At 38.5% G+C, this 19,122-nt stretch overlaps 1 pseudogene; it reads right to left on the bottom strand.

Moving 5' to 3' along the window:
* Positions 1-13,045: 13,045 nt before the first annotated feature.
* On the bottom strand, positions 13,046-14,525 carry LOC149101096 (beta-2 adrenergic receptor-like; annotated as a pseudogene).
* Between the last annotated feature and the right edge of the window lie 4,597 nt (positions 14,526-19,122).

Below are 19,122 nucleotides of genomic sequence, written 5' to 3'. Positions count from 1 at the left end.
TGAAAGGATTAACAAGTAGGAGAAGATAAAACTGAGGTGGTACATGTTCAATCTAGAAAACAATAATACCGCGAACACAGAACATTTATTACCAATGACAAGCAGTTCAGCAGCGGAACGTTGCGTCAACGAAGACTTCGGTAAATGTTGGAAACAAACTGATGATTATTAAAGAGACAGTTTAAAGATAGAAAATACAAAAAAACTGACTTGCTGTTTTCTACGCTGTACAGGTATCTATTTCTGCATAACCTGATAAGCCTTTATGTGAAATCGCTCTAAACAGGTTGCTTTATACCGTAAAACTTTGCTGTAGCCACGTGAGTTACTTTTTTTTAATTCGTTGCCTTTTTTTGTTGTGCCTTTGTTTCTATTTTAGTGGCGCGTTCAGTTCAATTTCTGCATTTATTAGTTCATTTTTGCCCACTTTTTCCGTGCAGATTAGATGCAGACGAATTATTTCACGTTGTGTTATGTAATCGCTTATTGTTAATAATGGTAATTGAACTGAGTGGAGTGCAATTTGGTCTGAAATCATACGCGTGATTTGAAATCACAAGTATGATTTCAGACCCAAATTGCACTCCACTCAGTTCAATTGCCACTTTATTACATCCATTTTGAAATCACACAATTTTATCGCCAAAATTTTTAGCTTTTTGGTGCATTTGTCCAGTAGCCGGTTTGTTAAAAAGAAAAAGAGGAACCGGAAACGCCTTTACGTCTCATTTAGTATGCAAAACGATGTCATGTGACGAAAACTCATCCGAGCATGACAAAGAAACAAGCAGTTTTGAAGTCGGAACGAATATATTCTACTTCAGGTATAAAAGTTCAATTCTCGTCGCCTGAATCAATGATGGAAGGCCTTTCTTTCTTCTGTGGTTGAGGCTGAGACTTTTCATTGCCTTTGGAGAAGGAATTTGAAGGTGCATCCTGCGTAGTTCTGCCATGGATTTCTTTTGAGTTGTGAAACTCTCTCGAGTGCACGATGCCCAGTGGATGGTACGTTTTTTTTCTTTCATACCGTTTAATGGCATGATTTTAAGGGAGTCCAGCTAGTTATCTTCTCCATTTCTTTTTGTGACCTCGGTGAAGGACTCAATACTCAGGACCTTGTCAAGTTCTTGCGGCGCCATTTGTTTCAAGATATTTCCAAGATGGCGGGACTTGCACCAGCTTCGTAAGACGTTCATTCATTCACTGTTTTGTGGAGCGGGGCGTATTTTGACTATGTTTATTCACAGCGACCGAGTTGAACTCTTTTGTTGCTTCGTTTGTAACTGCCGGAAACCTGGAAAAATCTACCTACTTGAGATGGCTCTGAATTCGTTGTTGTGTGGTTTTCGTTTGTTTATGTTTTACTGGACTCGGTATCATACGGATCTTGAGCAGTTGTTGAAGAAAAATCGCCAAAATATTCGTCAAAATGGACACTGAAAGCTTGAAACTTCCATTAAAGTAGGTCTTCAGCCTGAGGGAGCTCATAATCGTCATTCAGAAACTGTAATTAATTAAATTCGTCAATTTGTTTTGGAAAAACAATAGCAAAGTTTTGGCAATAGTACATGTAGTTGCAAAATTCTCCACACAATGGGTTTTTGCCTTTCATTTTCCTGAAATTTTATTGATTACTTTAAACTAATCTTGAAATCCGATTGATTGTTTTGGTTTACTGTCCCATTGTCATTGGCTGAGAAAAAGATGCGATTTAGAGCAAAAACTAGTGCGATTCGTGAATAAATCGCACCACTGAGAGCCAATCAGATTGCAAGGATAACCAGTGATTTCAAAATGGATTTAATAAATTACGTAACCTCATCAAGTCTATTATTTTGGCTCAAAATTCTGTATATAGCGTTGTGGTTTTTTGGATTTGTATTCAGTCGTTGTTATTCCGGCGTGCCATACAGATCTTTTATTATATAGACCCGAGTGTTTTACTGGAAAATACACCACTCGTAAATTAAAATTCATGCGAAACCACTTCCGGGACTCGGGTGGCGTATTTTCCATATCCTCACCAGTGAAGATATCGATAATTTGATATCAAGTTTGTCTCTTAAATTGTACTTAAATTCGTTGGTGTATGATCGAAACATCTTCGTGTCTTCCTCGAAAGTCTTTGGCAATCATCGGCAATCTTCGGACATTTTCGGAAAATATTCGGAATATTCGTGTGACCTTCGCACAAGTTTTAAAGAATCTTCGGAAATCTTCGGAAAATCGTCAAAAACGCCGTCACAGTATGTCTATATAATAAAAAGAAGATTGCACGTTAGTTCGAGGATATGAATTTTATGCTCTCGTGGCAAGAACAATATCTCACGAGTGAGCGAAGCTCACTCGTGAGATATTGTTCTTGCCACTCCAACTTAAAATTCATATGTTCTTGCCACCGTGTAATATCCTCTATGTATGTAATCACTTTTCCCTTTCCAGGTTTTGTTGCTTGTTCAGTATGTGCTGTTCTTTCACAGAAACTTACGAAAAACGGTCATCGCACTGTACAGGCCCGCCAATAATCCCGTCCCGCAAATGGTCCCCAAATTGGACCGCAAATGATCCGGGACCGGAACTGATTCCACCTCAAAAAGTTAAAAATGGCGTGGACTCAATGAAAAGTCTATGGATGGATATAATTTTTTTTTAATTAAAGATAAGTACCTGAGGCATAATAGCACCAATAAACAACGTTAAATAGACTGCGCAAAATACCTAATTGACATATGTCGAATGCATAAATTTTTCGTTTGGGAAACGCCCCGCTTAGAACTTTTCCCAGTACAGCTGTACACTACTTATTATATCTGCGTCCTTGTTAGACACTGGCTTCCATGAAAGTGCACAAGAGTTCTTCGTTCGAGACACCGCAGTGTTCTCTAGATAGATTTATTTGCATGCCGTACTTGTGGAGCTGTCGCTTTTGCTCGTGCCATTTTCTTTTTAATATATAGATCGTTTTGACCGTCACGCGATAAAAAATATATCGAAAACCATCCAGTGAAAAAAGCTAAGAAATTGTGATGTTATGGAAGATGAAACTAAATGAGACACTTCTCCAAGTTTTAGGCCTGTGCGTTTCCTCAAACTTCAGGTATTCGTCAAAATGTTTCCCAGAAATTTACGGAGCCCAGTATGAAAACGCCATGTTTGTGTACATCCGCAGCACACCAATATTCAATTATTCAATAATCACCAATGCACTCAGTTTATTTCTCAATTAAATATATAGTACGCGCTTAAAACAAATGGACCTTCCTACCGATTTGACGCATTATAATCGATTTAATATTTTCGCGCGCACACGATTGGTCTTAACGCGTCACGTGACTGAATATGCTACGGCTAAAACTCGGGACTTCGAGAAATAATCATTCCCCGATTTTCAAAACCGCACGCGTTGAGAAAACTGAAATATTTGAAGGATAATAAACATAATACCCTCCATTTGGCGCGAAAACATGCTCGGATATTTGCAATTGGACATTATCTGTTCCTCCAAGCTCACAGTTTACCTCAACGTACGCTCTCGGAAAGGTGATTCTCGGAACACATAATGTCCGTGGACAAATATCCAAGCTTATTTTCTCGCCAAATGGAGGTTATTGTTGATTTGTAATCCATGGAATATTTTTGCCTTCGCACGATTGGTCAAAGCGCGCCCGTCCCTGACTGGATATACTCAAGCTAAAACTGGGAATATCCGAGTAATATTCCCCAAATGTCAAAACTGCGGAACATATTTGAAGGATAAAAACACGGGATAGACTTTTCGAACAGATAATGTCTGCGGACAAATATCCTAGAATATTTGCCAGCCAAATGGAGGATATTGTTTATATATCAACAATTTTTCGTAATTATCAACTACACAAAAAATCGCCTCCATAGATCGATTATACCAAGCCGAATTTAGTAAATCTACGATGCTTCATAAGAATCCGTTGCAAACTCATAAAAATATGGGATCCCAAAGTTGGAAAGAAATGTACGCCAGGGAATAAGCGTTGCCCCCCATGGCATACATTTCTTTGTAAAAATTGGCAAGTTCTTTGTCCCATCTTTTTATGAGTTCGTCACGAACAAGAACTTGAAGAAAAAAAAAATAATTGCCGATTGTTTCAAGCCTTACCATTCAACCATCCTTGTTTATTTTTGGTTGAGTATCCTTCTAATTTTGAAATTTATCATGTAATTAAGAGAAAAAAAAGACTTGAAATCATCACAGTGTTGGTGTCGGTATCCTCAATTTCGTTCCCAGGCTTTCTCACTTTTCCCTCCCATTCTCTAAGGGAAAAGCCTTGGAAACTAGGTTATAGAATCCTTTGGACTGCACGCCAGAGACAGTCATCCTCTGCACGCGTAATCTCAAGTTGAAAGTCAAAAGAACAAAAGCAAAAAACAAACTATGTGAAGCGAAAAGAGTGAATTCATGTAGTGAAGGCCAAGTGAGAGCTTGAACGAAGTATAATTCCCCGCAGTCTGCTTTTGGTTTTCTGCCTGTTTCCGCTCAAAACGTTTTACAGAAAGGAAAAAAGATACACATTATTTTACAACTGAGAAAGAAATGATCTCGGAGACAGTTCTGTGTGTACACCGAACAAATTTGGCGACGAGCAGTGATTTAGGGCAGGGGTAGAATCGTACTGTAGGGGGGAGGAGGCCCTTTCTTCCGGGATTCTACAATACCAAGAGGAACTTATAGAACTTGTTTTGCGGTTCAGTTTCTGAGCTGGCCAGTTATTCTGGGTTTTAAGGAACACCGAATAAACCTTTATGAACCTACAGGAGGAGACGAAGACAAAAAATGATCTCGAAACAGTCCTATATATAGAATACATATAGTGTAACACTTGGGCACATTATGTGGCACATAAAAAGGCTTTTTAACTTTGTTTAATTCAGTATTTTCTTTTAAATTGTAATTATCTAATGAAAACATATACAATTAATTTATCACAACTTTGCTAAAGTTATTAGTTGCTATTCCATATCCACAAGCTCACTTTGACATGTTTAGACACGTTGAAATAATTTGAAAGAGTTGTCATTTAAAACAATTGAAATAAAATCTGACTTTCCTAGACCAAAAAATTAAAAGAAATCTTTGTAGTGCGACTTAAAATGTATTGATCTGTTTGCTTCTTTAGGTAATTTCAACCTCTTCCTGCTCTTCCTCTTTCTCTTTTCCATCTTCTGTCTCAAATTGTAATCTGTATTTCTTCACCGGATTACTAGCAGGTGAATCCTACAAAGCCTGAGGAGCGAAGAATTATACATGTATTTCAACTCATCTAATTATACTGTGAGGAGATCAGGGCAGCTAGTTGCCGGATTTGGTGGTCTTGAAGGTTCGATGAAAGCAATCAATATTAGAAAACAGACAACCTTCTCGCAACTAATATCACACTGACATACACCGCTAAGCAAGTCTTAATCTCTAAATCATGTGCCCTTGGATAGGAACAAATACATCAATTGAAAACGCATGTGGTAGATAAAGCAAATATATAAACAATAGCCTTCATTTGGCGCGAAAATATGCTCGGATATTTGTCCGTGGACATGATCTGTTCCGAGATGCGAACAGTTTCCGAGAGCGAGGCTTGAGGAAAACTTTGAGCTTCGAGGAACAGATAATGTCCAAGGACAAATATACGAGCATATTTTCAAAGACAAATGGAGGCTATTGTGTTTATTATCCTTCAAATGTTTTTGGCAACACGCGCAGTTTCGAAAATCGGGGAATATTCTCGGATATTCCGTTTTAGCTGGGGAATATTCGGTCACGGGACGCGTTTAGACCAATCGCGCGCGAGCGAAAATATTTGATGGATCATAACTGTTGTTATGCTTCAACCATTACCTTTTCCTCAGGTGAACCGCTTTTGTAGATTGACGAGGCAGACACAGCGACAGCAAGGCACTAAATCAACAATTTGAAACCCTAGAGAGGAAAATTAGGTAGATGAACTTTTTTAATATTACTTCGCTTATCAATTGAACTAGCGAGTGAATATTTTACAGTGAGGATCCCGCGGCATGCGGCACAAGTGTGACCTGTTTTAATTAATTCGTATTGTTTCGTGCAGATCATCTAATTAGAAGCCAGGATTGCTTGAAGAAATACAATTCAAAACCGAAAGTGATCGTGCGGGAAAGATAAAGTTCAAACTTTACAGTTTTGGTTTCTAAATCGTACTCAAAACTAATTTGCAGGTCCAAAATGTGAAGTGTTTACCACAAAACCAGATAAACAGGCATCTGGTTGACAGCCTATTTGCCCGGCAACAACTTAAAACTCAAGAGGTGATGAAAAATACTTTCTAGCAACAGTATCAATGCACTCTTGCGTACTTTAACTGGAAAATACGACAACATTTCTGGGTATGTTTTGTTGTCTTGCTTTTCTGCATGGATCTAGCAGCAGACGAAAGACAAACGAAAAGAAGGACTTGCCATTTTTCTCTTGTGAAAAAGCATCAAGTCTTCTTTCTTCTTGTAACTGATGCAAAGTAGTATGGATAAAGGTTCATATCAGCGAACCCTTAGTAAATATTCTGAAGGTTGCTCAATGTCACCTCACTCCGGCTTAATCGGCTGATATTTGAAAATGTTACACCTTGATTTGACCCGACCTTGTTTCAGTGCATTGCTGGCAGATCTGAAATGACAGGAAGTGGCGCTGAAACGGTGTCGCTATTTTCGACCAAAGCTCGTTTGCCAGGTGGCCTCGTTTCATCACTTCCTTGAGACATGAATGCATAAAGCCTACCCAACTGTATAATAATAATAAAACAATTGAGTATTGGATTAATAAATGTTTTGGGGCAATATGTAGCTGATTTTTAAAATTACAAAGACGTGCTCAATTAGCAATCAATTTACTTTTTCTTGGGTTTATTCTCATGGATCGTAAAAGATTTTCGTAATGGTAGCGTGAAGTTACGATAAAGGACCTCTTCACCCAGGTTCAGGTTTTTGCAACGCACAGTAGTACTGCAACTGAAGGAAGTGCAAAAGGGGTAAAAAAAGATATCTTTTATCATAGTAAGGATAAAGATAAATTGCCAGAGCCCTCAGGAGTAAAACTTGTTCAAAGTCTCACTGAGAATTACCGCTGATTCAGTGTGAGAGGTCATGTTTACAGCAAGCAAAAAATCGAAAAAACTAAGATTGCTTTAGAACTACTAGAACTGACAGTTCCAAAAAGCTAAAACGAGGACATATTGAAAAGAATGGTACAGCAGTCTGAATATGAAAAATTCTCTGATAGCAACTGTCCCAATGATCGTTCCTTCCTCTTTCCATCATCATTTGAATACACTATTTAATATATGGGGAGTCACTGTGATCTAGGCAGAGTACTGGTAGAATATCGGCCCGAGGTCTTGACAGTACGGATCGAACGCCTCGACGTCCGTACAAAAAAAACAAAAAAAAAAGAAAGACGGAGGGCCGATATTCTCCCAGTACGGTCCTGAGTATGCTTGGTTAATAAGAGATTACAGGGCTGAAAATGTTTATATTTATATAAAACAAATCCCACAATCACGGACTGGAAAAAGCGCGCAATTCTGACTGGGAGCCGTCTGACGTTAAACAAATCAGAAGGGAAAGAGAGTTGGAAGAAAAAGAAAAGGATTAGTTTTGTTCTTTCAGGAACGTAAGCCATGCAACAAACAGCTTCAAGAATGATCGCGCGGGCCTCAAGAGTGATCACGCGGGCTTCAAGAGCGATCACGAGGGCTTCAAGAGTAATCGCGCGGGATCATTCAGGACAGCGCTCGGTCCATTTACCGAGAGAACATTAGACCGGCAATAGAGCAATCTAATTGGTTGATTTTAGTTATTGGCCCTCTGAACTAACTTAGTCATGTTACAAACGTATTTAAAAATGACTCACAAGATTTTGTTTTGTTCTTTCTTTGTTTTTTTTGTTTTTTGCTGATAGCGTGACATTTCCGATAAACAACAAATCAAGTTAAAATACATCCGAAAAAAGAGGGAAATTCTAAACTTTTCAAACAAGTTTTGTTTCAATTTTTAAGTCGATAGATCTTAGTTTTTGGTATATTTTGCTTATAATAAACCTGACTTCTCACATTTTATACATCAGAGACACTTCACATGTTTCATTCTCGAAGGTTCCGGTATTAAATATCTCCTCCTTCTCACTACCATAATGTAAGATATCTTTAGTCTCACCCCCTTTGCACTTCCTTCAGTTATGGTACTACTGCACATCGCACAAACCTGAACCGAACACGTGTAATCCAGTTCCTGAACCTCCACACAACTAGAGAACGATCTTAGCGCCGCCACTGGGTACATAAATGATTTGAAACGGAACCGGAACTAGTTGTGCCATACGCAGTACTACCATAACTGAAGGAAGAGCATTCTCGTCCCCAGAGCCCACGATCCTTCTGACCTGCGGCAGGGATCGAGGGCTCTGGCAGGACCCGATTTTCTGAGCATGCGCAGAGTATTCGTTTCGTATTCTCAGCCAATCAGATTTGCCAGATTTGACGGGAAGTCCGTGAATCGGGGACTTCCGGTGTTGGACCAGCCCAGAGCTCTATATCTCTTATTATTATTATTATTATTATTATTATTATTATTATTATTATTATTATTATTATTATTATTATTATTATTATTATTATTATAATTTTTTTTTATTTATTTATTTTTATAATTACATTACATTCATTAAGTTACACTACCACACACTTCTACACTACATAGTAGTTTACTTAATTACTTTACATACTACTTTTACATTCACATTGTATACTACACTACTTCACACTACTTATACTTAACAGCCGAAATGGAAATAAATCAATAAGGTTTACAACGCTTACAACACTACATAAGTGTCTCTAATTAATGAGAGGCTTCCACTTTCCTTTTTGGATTTTAAGTCGGTTGTTCTTTATGCCTATAGATAGTTCATTGGATTCTGTGTGATCTAATTTTATCATGAGATGACGCAATGATGGTAAAATATTCTTCAGACGACTGTGGTATATAACTAGCTTTCCAGCGATGATAATATGATTTAAAAGCAACCAATGAGTCCTTTTTTGCGTCAATCCAAAAATTATGTCACAGTCGTTTAGAGAATCGATAACAATGTGCAAGGATTTAAGCCAAAGAACAACAGACATCCAGAATGCTACAATGAAATCACATCTACAAAAAAGATGCTCGAGAGATTCATCTGAAAATTTGCAAAAAGTGCAGAGGGGTGAATCAACCATTTTCATTTTGTATAAGGATTTGTTGGTAAAAATTATTCGATTTAGTAATTTATACCGAAAAACTCTTGTTTTAGTGTCAAGCGTGACAACATGAAGAATTTGATAGATCACTTCTCAATTAAGATAAGCACTATTCTGAAACAAGGTACCAAATTTATGCCGTGCTGAAGGATAGACCTGAATAATTTCTATAAGGTTCCAATACAATTTCGAGGAGGTGATTGAATCAAGAGGAAGAGTACTATCTTTTAAGGAAAGAGTGTACCTGAGCATGATATTCCGAGAGTCAACTGAAGTGTTAGCTGAAGTTTCAGCTGAAGTGTCAGCTGAAGTGTCAGCTGAAGTGTCGTCTTTGGAGTTGATGAGCTTTTTCCATGTGAGAGGAATGGAATTGAAGAGACCAAACAGTAACAAATAATCATTAAAATTTAGCCTTTCCGCCTTGAAAAAGGTCCAAGGTTTAAGGCTACCAGTATTTTTTAAGATATTAGCAAGAGATATGAGACCTTTTGAGAAGAGCGTCTTGTTGAAAATAGGTTTACCACCGATGCAGAGGAATTGGTTATTCCATAATAGTTGATTTAAGGCTTGTTCACGGGACAAAATGGGTTTTACGGATAGATTGCACCAGACTTCAAAACATTCCCTATAGAAATTTGGAAGACAGCTTAGGCAAGTCAGCAACACTGAAATTGCAATGCAAGAGAAACTTACCACCATAATCTTTCAGAAAAGAGGAGAGTATTTGCCTCGAAGGGCTAATATAATCTTCAGTATATTTTTCAAGACACAATACGTTGCGTAACGATCATTGTCTGAATGTGAGGCATTCTCAATCCGCCGTTTTTATAGTCGCTTATGAAAGCAAGGCGCTTTATCTTATCCTTACCTTTCCAAATGAAGCTATAAATAGTACAATCGATTAGCTTAATAATATTTTTTTGTAAGGGAAATGAGAGATGCACGAAACATAAACTTGGGCATGACAAATGTCCTCACAATTTGAATTTTCCCATATAAAGTGAGGTGTCTCCATTTCCATCTTTTCAAAGTTTTTTCAATATATTTTCGAAATTTAGTTCCTGTCTTTTGCGCAAATCATAGGTGAAATGGACGCCTAGAATTTTCATAGGTTTGTTAATTTTCTCAATGTTGATGTGTGAGGGGTTGTAATGGTTTCCCCCAAGCCACAGGGCTTCAGTTTCCTCAGTATTCAACTTCAAACCAGATCAGATACCAAATCTATCTAGCGTGATGGAAAGGCGTTCAAAGGACTTAATACCTTGTAAAAATGTCGTCAGGTCATCGGCAAAGGCTGTTAATTTGATATACCTGTTTTTCACCATAATTCCTCTTATGTTCTTGTCGTGCCGAATATTAATTAGCAAAAGTTCAAGGGCAATAATGAAAAGGTACGCTGACAGCGGATCGCCCTGTCTTACGCCTCTGCATACTTCCAACATTTGGGTTGAAAAACCATTGTTTAGAATGCAGCTTGATATATTGCAGTATAAAACGGAAACCCATGAAATGAACGATTTACCAAAATGAACGAATTTAATGCTTCGAATAGAAAAGACCAACTTAGTGAGTCAAAGGCTTTTTCGAAATCAAATGCAACCACAAGTCCAGGTATTTGGTTAATTTTGGTGTATTCCATGATATCGTCAATTGTGCGAACCGCATCAAATATCGTTCTGCCTTTGACATAAGCGTATTGGTCAACTTGTATAATCGCTGGTAAAACGTTTGCTATGCGTATAGCAATGGCCTTCGAGGCGATCTTAACATCGACATTTAAAAGGGAGATTGGTCGCCAATTCTTAATGTGTCTCCTGTCTCTATCTTTCTTGCCGATCAATCCAATAATAGCTTGTTTTTGTGAATTAGATAATTCACCATGCTCGTAGGGATAATTTAAGGCATCAGTGAGTTGATGACCTAGTAAGTTCCAGAAACCTTTGTAAAACTCGGCCGTAAGACCATCATTACCGGGAGTCTTACCATTTGAAAACATTTGCAGAGCTTCATAACATGCCACGAGCGAAAGCTTGCCTTCACAAGCCATCATTGATTCTTCACTTAGAATCGGAATGTTGTTGTCTAAAAAAGTTGAACACAGTTCTTCATTTAAGTCAGGATCTTGCTTGCTGTATAAGTTCTGGTAATAGTCCCTTAGTTCATTCATTATGGATTGTGGATTAACCGTTATTCTTCCTTTAGAATCAAAAAGCCCGCGAATGGTAGCTTGACCGGATCTTGAGTTTTCTAGATTAAGGAAATATTTCGAATTTTTTTCGCATTTTTCATACCAATTGATTCTAGATCTCACTATGTTGCCGCGCACAATATAGTCGAATAATAGTTCATATTCATATTTCGCAGCATCAAGGTCGTACATATTTTTTTCTGAAGGATCACTATTACACGACAAATCGCATTGCTTAACTTTCTGTTCAGCTGTCGCAAGACGGGCTCTGCGCTCTCTAGCTTTTTGCTTGCTGTATTTAATTGATGCTTGTCTAATTCTGTATTTAATTAAGTCCCATAAGACCCGTTTGTCATTAACATCTTTGAATTCGTCAAGCCATTCAGGATAATTCGAAGAGATGAGTTGAATATAAGAAGCGTCCTCTAAAAGGCTAGAGTTGAATTTCCATGCAATAAGAAGGACCAAATTTTTGCTTATCTAAACTATTAAGCGTTAGAGTAATTGCCGAGTGATCCGACTTAATGGCAGGAATTATGTTTGTTTCGGTTAAATCATCTTGAATTTCCGTGCTAACGAGCCAGTAATTCAAGCGTCGTCTTACTAAGGGTTTTTTCTGCGTCCAAGTAAACTGCTTTTTTTCAGGTTTATGAATTCTCCAAATGTCGATGAGGTCATTTCCTGTCATTATCTTATTGATTTTTTTGACAGATGGCTTGGACTCGATTCTTCCTCCTAAATTATCAAGACTGGGGTCGAGATGGCAGTTAAAGTCGCCACCAAAAATGATTTGGCAGTTATGGTCCAGATCCAAATTTTATAGAGTATTAGCAACACCATCAAAGAAAACACATTGCTCCTGATTGCTCGTCGGTGTATATAAATTTACGAGAATGAAAGGTGCATCTTGAACGAGAGCTTCCACAAAGATATATCGGCCCTCGCTATCCCCCAGCACGTGCTTGATATCAATTTGGAGGTTTTCATGGAAACTGAGAATGAGAACACCTTTACTATGATTTGTGCCGTGCGCAAACAACATTTTACCTCACCATTGCAGCTAAAATTGATTTTCAGTCTCTTGGGAACTGTAGGTTTCTTGCAGAAAAGCGATGTCAACCTTTTGTTTCTTAATCCATGTTGAAATTATTTTACGTTTATGAAAGTCACGAATCCCTCGAGCATTAAGGACAACAGCTTAAAATTAAAATTAGCCATTTTCAAGTGAAAGTGTTGTAAATAAGATCTTACAACAATTGAAAGTGGAGCCTAGCGAACAATACTTGACACGCCTATTGAAATTCTGAAATTCTAAAACCTTTATGAACACACGAAACAAAACACACAACAACGTACAGCGATATACATACCCACTGCCCCAAGACAAGTTGTAAGGGCGTCATCCTCTCCAGGCGTCATGTACGCCCAGCAGTACAACAGCTATTGAAAAATACCTGCCTATATCATTGTTAATTAAAAATAAAAAACAGCTCTTGCATAATTATGGAAAGCACTTTACAGGAATAGCTATTCGAATAAAGACAACAACAAAGTGAAAACTGAGTCAGAAAAATGAATCGTTTGCTGGGATATATTTGCCACTAAGATATAGACGGTCGGGTTGAGCTTTGCTAAAAATCGCTTTTAAAACTCTTCGCTTTGCCTCCTTAAATTTAGACATTTGGGCCTTACGCAAATTGTACAACTCCTTACGAATGTCTTCATACACAGCATAGTTAGTACCCTTTAACTTACTTCGCGCCAGCTCCAAAACTTCCTGACGGTCAGAGGAGCGAAGAAATCTGGCCAAAATTGGACGTGGGCTCTTTCTGTTAGGTTTTTCAAGACGATGAATGGGTTAAAACTCAATTCTCTTCTGTGGTTCCGTCATCGATAGCTCGTCTGCCATAAACTTGTAAATAACCGCCGCTGTGTCCTCGCTTGATCCTTCACGGGCATCAGAGATGTTGTCATTTGAAGTAATCTTTTCTGGGATGCCTACAAATTTAAATTTCTCTCTTCTGTTGTAGGTTTCTGAATACAGAATCTGTTTGGGCAGTTCGTCGATGTTGACTCCAATTTGTCTTGGTCCAACAATTTTGCTTTCAAGTTCCTTAGCTTCTGCAGTAGTTTCTCGTGACAACAACTGAATCAAGGCTACGCGAAAATCTCTTAATCTAACAGCGTAAATTAAAGGATTAAACAACGAATTCAAAACAGGCAATAAAGTAATTATATAAGACGCAGTAACCTTTATATTGGAAGGGATTCTTTCCTTGAAAGAGACCAGAATAACAGCAGAGATATGTGATGGAATATAGCACAGGGAAATAACAAGCAATACATTAACAGTCGTGTAAAAAGCTTTCCTTTTCTTGAGTAACTTTTCCTTGCCGGGCTTCTAAAGAAACTTGGTTAGCAACAATTTGTTTTTTGTTGCGACAGACTTCTTTGTATACAGAGACATTGAAGTAAATGTGGAGAATGATTAGTAGCGTTTCAAAAACTATTAGAATTACTGTTTGCGAAAGGTCTGCGCTGAAAAGGATGATGGCTGCAGCCCACGCCAGAGCAGACGCCATGATGATGCGAACTTCAGTGACCTGGGTCTCGTGTGTGAAGAGGTGTTTTGTCGCAACATAACGCTCGGCGCTCATCAAAATTAAGTGGTTAAATGAAGCCCGTAAACATATTAATGTGACGCTGTTTGATAGCTCGTTTATGGTACAAAACATGATGTCACCTCTGAGAAGTAAACTTAATTCGTCTGCAATAGATAGCGGTTGAAGAGCTAGTCCAACTCCAAGGTCAGTTGTTGATAAGCAGGCGAGTGCTATGTTAGATTTGGTGCGAAGCTGTGGTTTGGTTTTCACTGCAACTATCACCAGCATGTTGAGCAAAATTATGAAAGGACAGGCGAGAGCGTTGGCGACCATTCTGGTGATGAATACAGCGCGTACATCAGGAGAAATGTTCGCGAGATTTCTAAGATAAAGGCAGAAAGTAGAACTAGAGAAAGCAGTGTTGCTCGTAGTGTTATTCATCTTTGCTCCGATCCTGACTCGTCAAGGCCTCTTCACTTTGCGTTGCTGAGATGGTTTTCTTGCGTTTTGCGCTTTGCTTGCTAGTTTCCATGATGATTTGTATAAAAGTAGAATTGCACACTTTTGATTGTATCATTTCCCTTAGTTTGAAAACAAATTATTTTAATCACCTGTCTACAATTTAATGAACTAATCTGCATCATTTCATTAGCAAACTATGGTTAAGTGTCTGGCAATTTTTAATCTTCAGTACACGTGAGCTAAATTTATTATGCACTGGGAAAAAGATCTTCAATAGAAAGTAATCAATAGATATATATCATAGGAGAATTTTGAACCGCTAAGTGCATCGAGCAAGCGGTGATTTGCAATGTTTGGTCGTTCCCTTGTTGCTCTTAACACGTTAAGCATTTTTCGTACCTCGGTTTCTGTACTAAGAGTTTAAGTAATGGCATTAAAATATCTGAAATATTCATGCGTTTACCATGCAAAATTTTGTGATTTACAATTCTGTCTGACACCTCGCCGCCACAAGGGTCGCTGTTTTCCAAATAGGAAATATTCTTCTTGTATTGTTTCATTTTCTTGTAGTGTTAAAAATCTGTGTTATCTTTGCGTTCCTACGATACACAGAACTTGTTTAATACTACTATATGTTACGTTCAATAATGCTGCTTATTTTCGCGAGAGATGATGGTCGTATCGAGAGGTGATTGTCGTTTCTGTTGGAGTCATCCTAACAGCGTGCAAGAAACTGTTTATTAAATGCTATTTTTAAGAACTTAACTCTATCTTTATCTATTTTTTTGCCGTTAGTCTTAGAACTAATGTGTCCTCCATACGCGTGTATCTCTTAGGCCGGGAATCAGTTAGCCAGCAAACAGGGTCAATTTCCAGCCATGTTTAGTGGCTACGTTTGGTCAATAAAGAATGATTCCAGTTATAAAATTCAAACAAACGTTTAGACCAAAAAGAAATTTAATGGCTTATACATATTCAAGGTGCAATTTGTCAAGCTTTACTGAAGAGACTTTTTAAGTTTCCGGTGACTTTGGACTGAATACCTATTTTGCCAACAGTTACACGGAAATTCCCTCGTCTGTTCTCTTTGCGGTTCTCAGTTAACAGTAGTGCAATGTTAAAACTGCATTGGTAGGTTGTCTTCTAATTAGTTTTTTTCCTTGCAAAAGTTGAAAGCTCTAGATGAAATAGGATGAAAATGGAATCAACTCAAATCAAATATAATCAGTATATTTACTTATTTTTTAGTTCCTGTTATTATCCGTCAAATAGCTGTGAGATGAGCACTCTCTCCCAGGCATTGGAGCGCTTACATGCTAGACGGGGTAGTCCATCTTCCCTGGGCACCCTGTCTACTTGCCCGAGGCATCCTTCTAGGAAACCTTTCCTTTTTAAACTCGTGGATACGCGAAGCGTAGAAACGTGTTTGATGCGGGGACTCCGATATGCAAATGTGTCACTCACTCACTCACTCACTCACTCACTCACTCACTCAGGTGTAGACACTGCTCGTAATTAGTCGGCCCGAACGAGAGCGCCCGAGTCCGACGCCAGGTTGGAATAGTAACCGCGCCCGACGCCATATTGGATAGTAACCGAGCCGGACGCCATATTGGAATAGTAACCGTAAAGTCAGTGCGAGCCTACTACTCAATGCGTCCATCGTGCTAGCCCGAATATTGATGATTTTGTAGCCTTTACACGACCATTAATATTACGTGTTTCGCTGAATTGAAGTGGAGTTGACTTCGAATGTTCGAATTAGTACTATGGCCAACTTAAAGGGTGAATTTCAGGAATTTTTGAGTCGTCCAGGCGTTCAAAATGACCAGGAGATGTGCATTTGTTTGCTGGAAAGTGACCTGAAAAGCTGATGTGGTAAGCTTTGATGAGAATGTGTCTTATTCCTCGACCTTAATGAGCTTATATGAGCGAAACAAACAACTTTTAATGAACGAAACAGCTATTGAATATAAGACAAACATCGGCACCATTGTATAATATTGTAATTTCATTTTTATAATTTAGTAACATCTAAACCTGAGGCCAGCCGAAATATTGTTTTAACTCTGCGACGTTGTCTCAGCCTTGCAGTAGTGACGTATTATCGTTTTACTTTTCAAGTTGAATGAAATGCAATGAAAAACGTTTGAGAGCTTGTATGACTTGAATACATGCAAATTTTTCCAGTAGGCAGATCAACATCAAGATCTGGGTGTGAGGGAGGGGGGGGGGGGGGAGGGGGGAAAGTAGTCTATGATTTATTGTGCAGGAGTGTCCTATGTGACCCAAGAACCCTTAGCCTTTGCCACTCCATGTTCTGCTGCAAGTTTGCCACCCTAGCTATTCTGGACGTATGTCTTTGTAATATGTGTGCAAAAAAAAAAAAAGAAGCCAACGAAAAAAGCCTACACTTTGTGAGTTAAGTGCGACCTTGCATGGTACAACCCCGCTTCTTTTAACAGCATTTAATAATACACCAGTAATTGCAAGTTCACCAATATGTTTCATCTCTAGATTACCTAATACACGAGTTTGGCCATAGGTCTCCTTTGATTTCCTTATAAACGGTTCCTGCCGGATTACCCCGCTAAACGAGGTGTGAAAAACCACGAAAGCGGCGTTATATTCCAAGTCAACTTTTCATACTGCCTCTGGTGGCAATTAGTAGAGTGCAAAATAATAGCCTTAGACATTGAAGAGCAGCCGCCAGCGGATCCCACCTCAACTTCTTCATTGTTCTCCATTTACAGTGTTTACATTAGTCAGTATTATAAATATAAAAACAGGAGTAGTTTTTACATATGGAATAAACTAAAATCAAATATAATTAGCGGAATTTTTAAATCCTGTTATTTTCCGTCAAACAGCTGTAAGCAGAGAGCTTTCTCCCAGGCTTAAGGGGAAAGAACAACTCGTCTCATAAAACTCATAAAATAAAATGAATAAAAATAAACAAATAACTAAATGTAACTGCACCAATGTAACGCTGTTCCTACAAGAAGATAACAGCAGGACAAATAACAAAGTTTTGCAGTATCGTTGTATAATTTTTATAATTATAGTTATTTGTATTTTTTTTTTATTTTATTCGCACGCCTTTTTCTCCTGCCGATTATGAGAATTTCTAACCTTCTGGATTTTGAAATAATTACCTTTCTGCGGAAAAATGAAATTTTTGGGATTCACGTAGAGAAAAAAAAGAAAGAAAATTATCAGGTTGAAAAGTGATCTGAAATTACTATGTAAAGCCTTAAATAACGTGAGGCTGTTTTTTCCTTTTGTTTCCTAGAACTTTCTTTTTTTAAAATTGTGCTACATTGTTGTCTGAACCGACTCTAATATATAGATTTAGACCAGCCTAAATGCGTAGCTCCTGGGCCGGGTTGTTCAGAGCCCAATTAAGCTAACCCAGGAAGAGGTAGGTAGAATTTTGATTGGAGTTTTGTAACTTTGCGGCGAGGCTTTCTGTATATTGTTGAGTTTTAATAATCACCATATACACAAAACAAAGCAGCAAAAAACATTTGTATAGAAGAAAAAAATATAATCCGGTTAACTTTCAATCCTGGGTTAGCATTCACCGGCTTTCAAACAATCCTGCCTTGTTTTCATCAAGTTAACCTGACATGAGCCCGGGATCCCATCGGAAACCAGCACTTGGTCAGCAGTCAGCTTAAAAACACCACTTGACCTCGATGAGCTGTAAATTTGAGCCCGCGATATGGTTACGTGATACTGGTGAGCGGATACCTTGTTTTGAAAGGTGTCAATTGGTCATAACATGGATGTCCAATATCAAAGAAGTACACGGTAAACCAATGCTGCATGTCTCTGGCAACCTATTATTTGGAGAATGGCCGTCATGTTGCGCGACTCCGTCGTCGCCGCCGTCGTCGTGCGTACGCGCCCACGAGCAATACCGCTAGCCATAATAACCATGAAAAAATCCATTCATAGGTTTCCTCTTCTTTCCATATGAGTATGGGGCTCCGCTTGGCGGAGCCTTCGGGCCGTCAGAGTTCCGCTTTAAAAAAAATTCACCCCCCCAAAATTAACAAATGTCGACAAAGTTAAAACATGAATTTACAGAGTTTATGAATTCAAAGAAATATTTATCTGTAGATTTTCCGCTTCCTTCTGTTTCTTCTTCTTGACATGTATAACATGTATCGATGCATGCATCTCGGAGGCCCTGTTTACTTGGAGGGAGGGTGCCCAGTAAAAACGAGCTACCTCGGAAGAGACAACTTTTCATACGCAGTGCTTCTCGAAAACGATGGCGTCGCAATAATTACGTGATCTCGGTTATCGAGTCTTCTGCCAACACAAATCCAAAATGACTGGTATCTTTAATTCCTCCTTCGTAGAGTTGGCGGGGATGATTCAAATGCGTTTTCACAATGAAACCTCCGTTTTCAATATCCTCTCTGCCGTAGTGTGGACGGCGCCTTAGGTTCTGCCCGAAATTGCCAGGCATCCGCGTCCGACTACAATTTAATGCAAATGAGAGAAGCTATAACCGTGAAAAGGGGCACTGTGAACAAACCACCAAGGAAAAAGCCCAACTTCGATA

Source organism: Orbicella faveolata, unplaced genomic scaffold (genome assembly GCF_042242905.1).
Source record: "Orbicella faveolata isolate gen_17 unplaced genomic scaffold, um_ofav_v1 contig_4, whole genome shotgun sequence".
Lineage (NCBI taxonomy): Eukaryota > Metazoa > Cnidaria > Anthozoa > Scleractinia > Merulinidae > Orbicella > Orbicella faveolata.
This window is presented reverse-complemented; position numbering and strand designations above follow the sequence as displayed.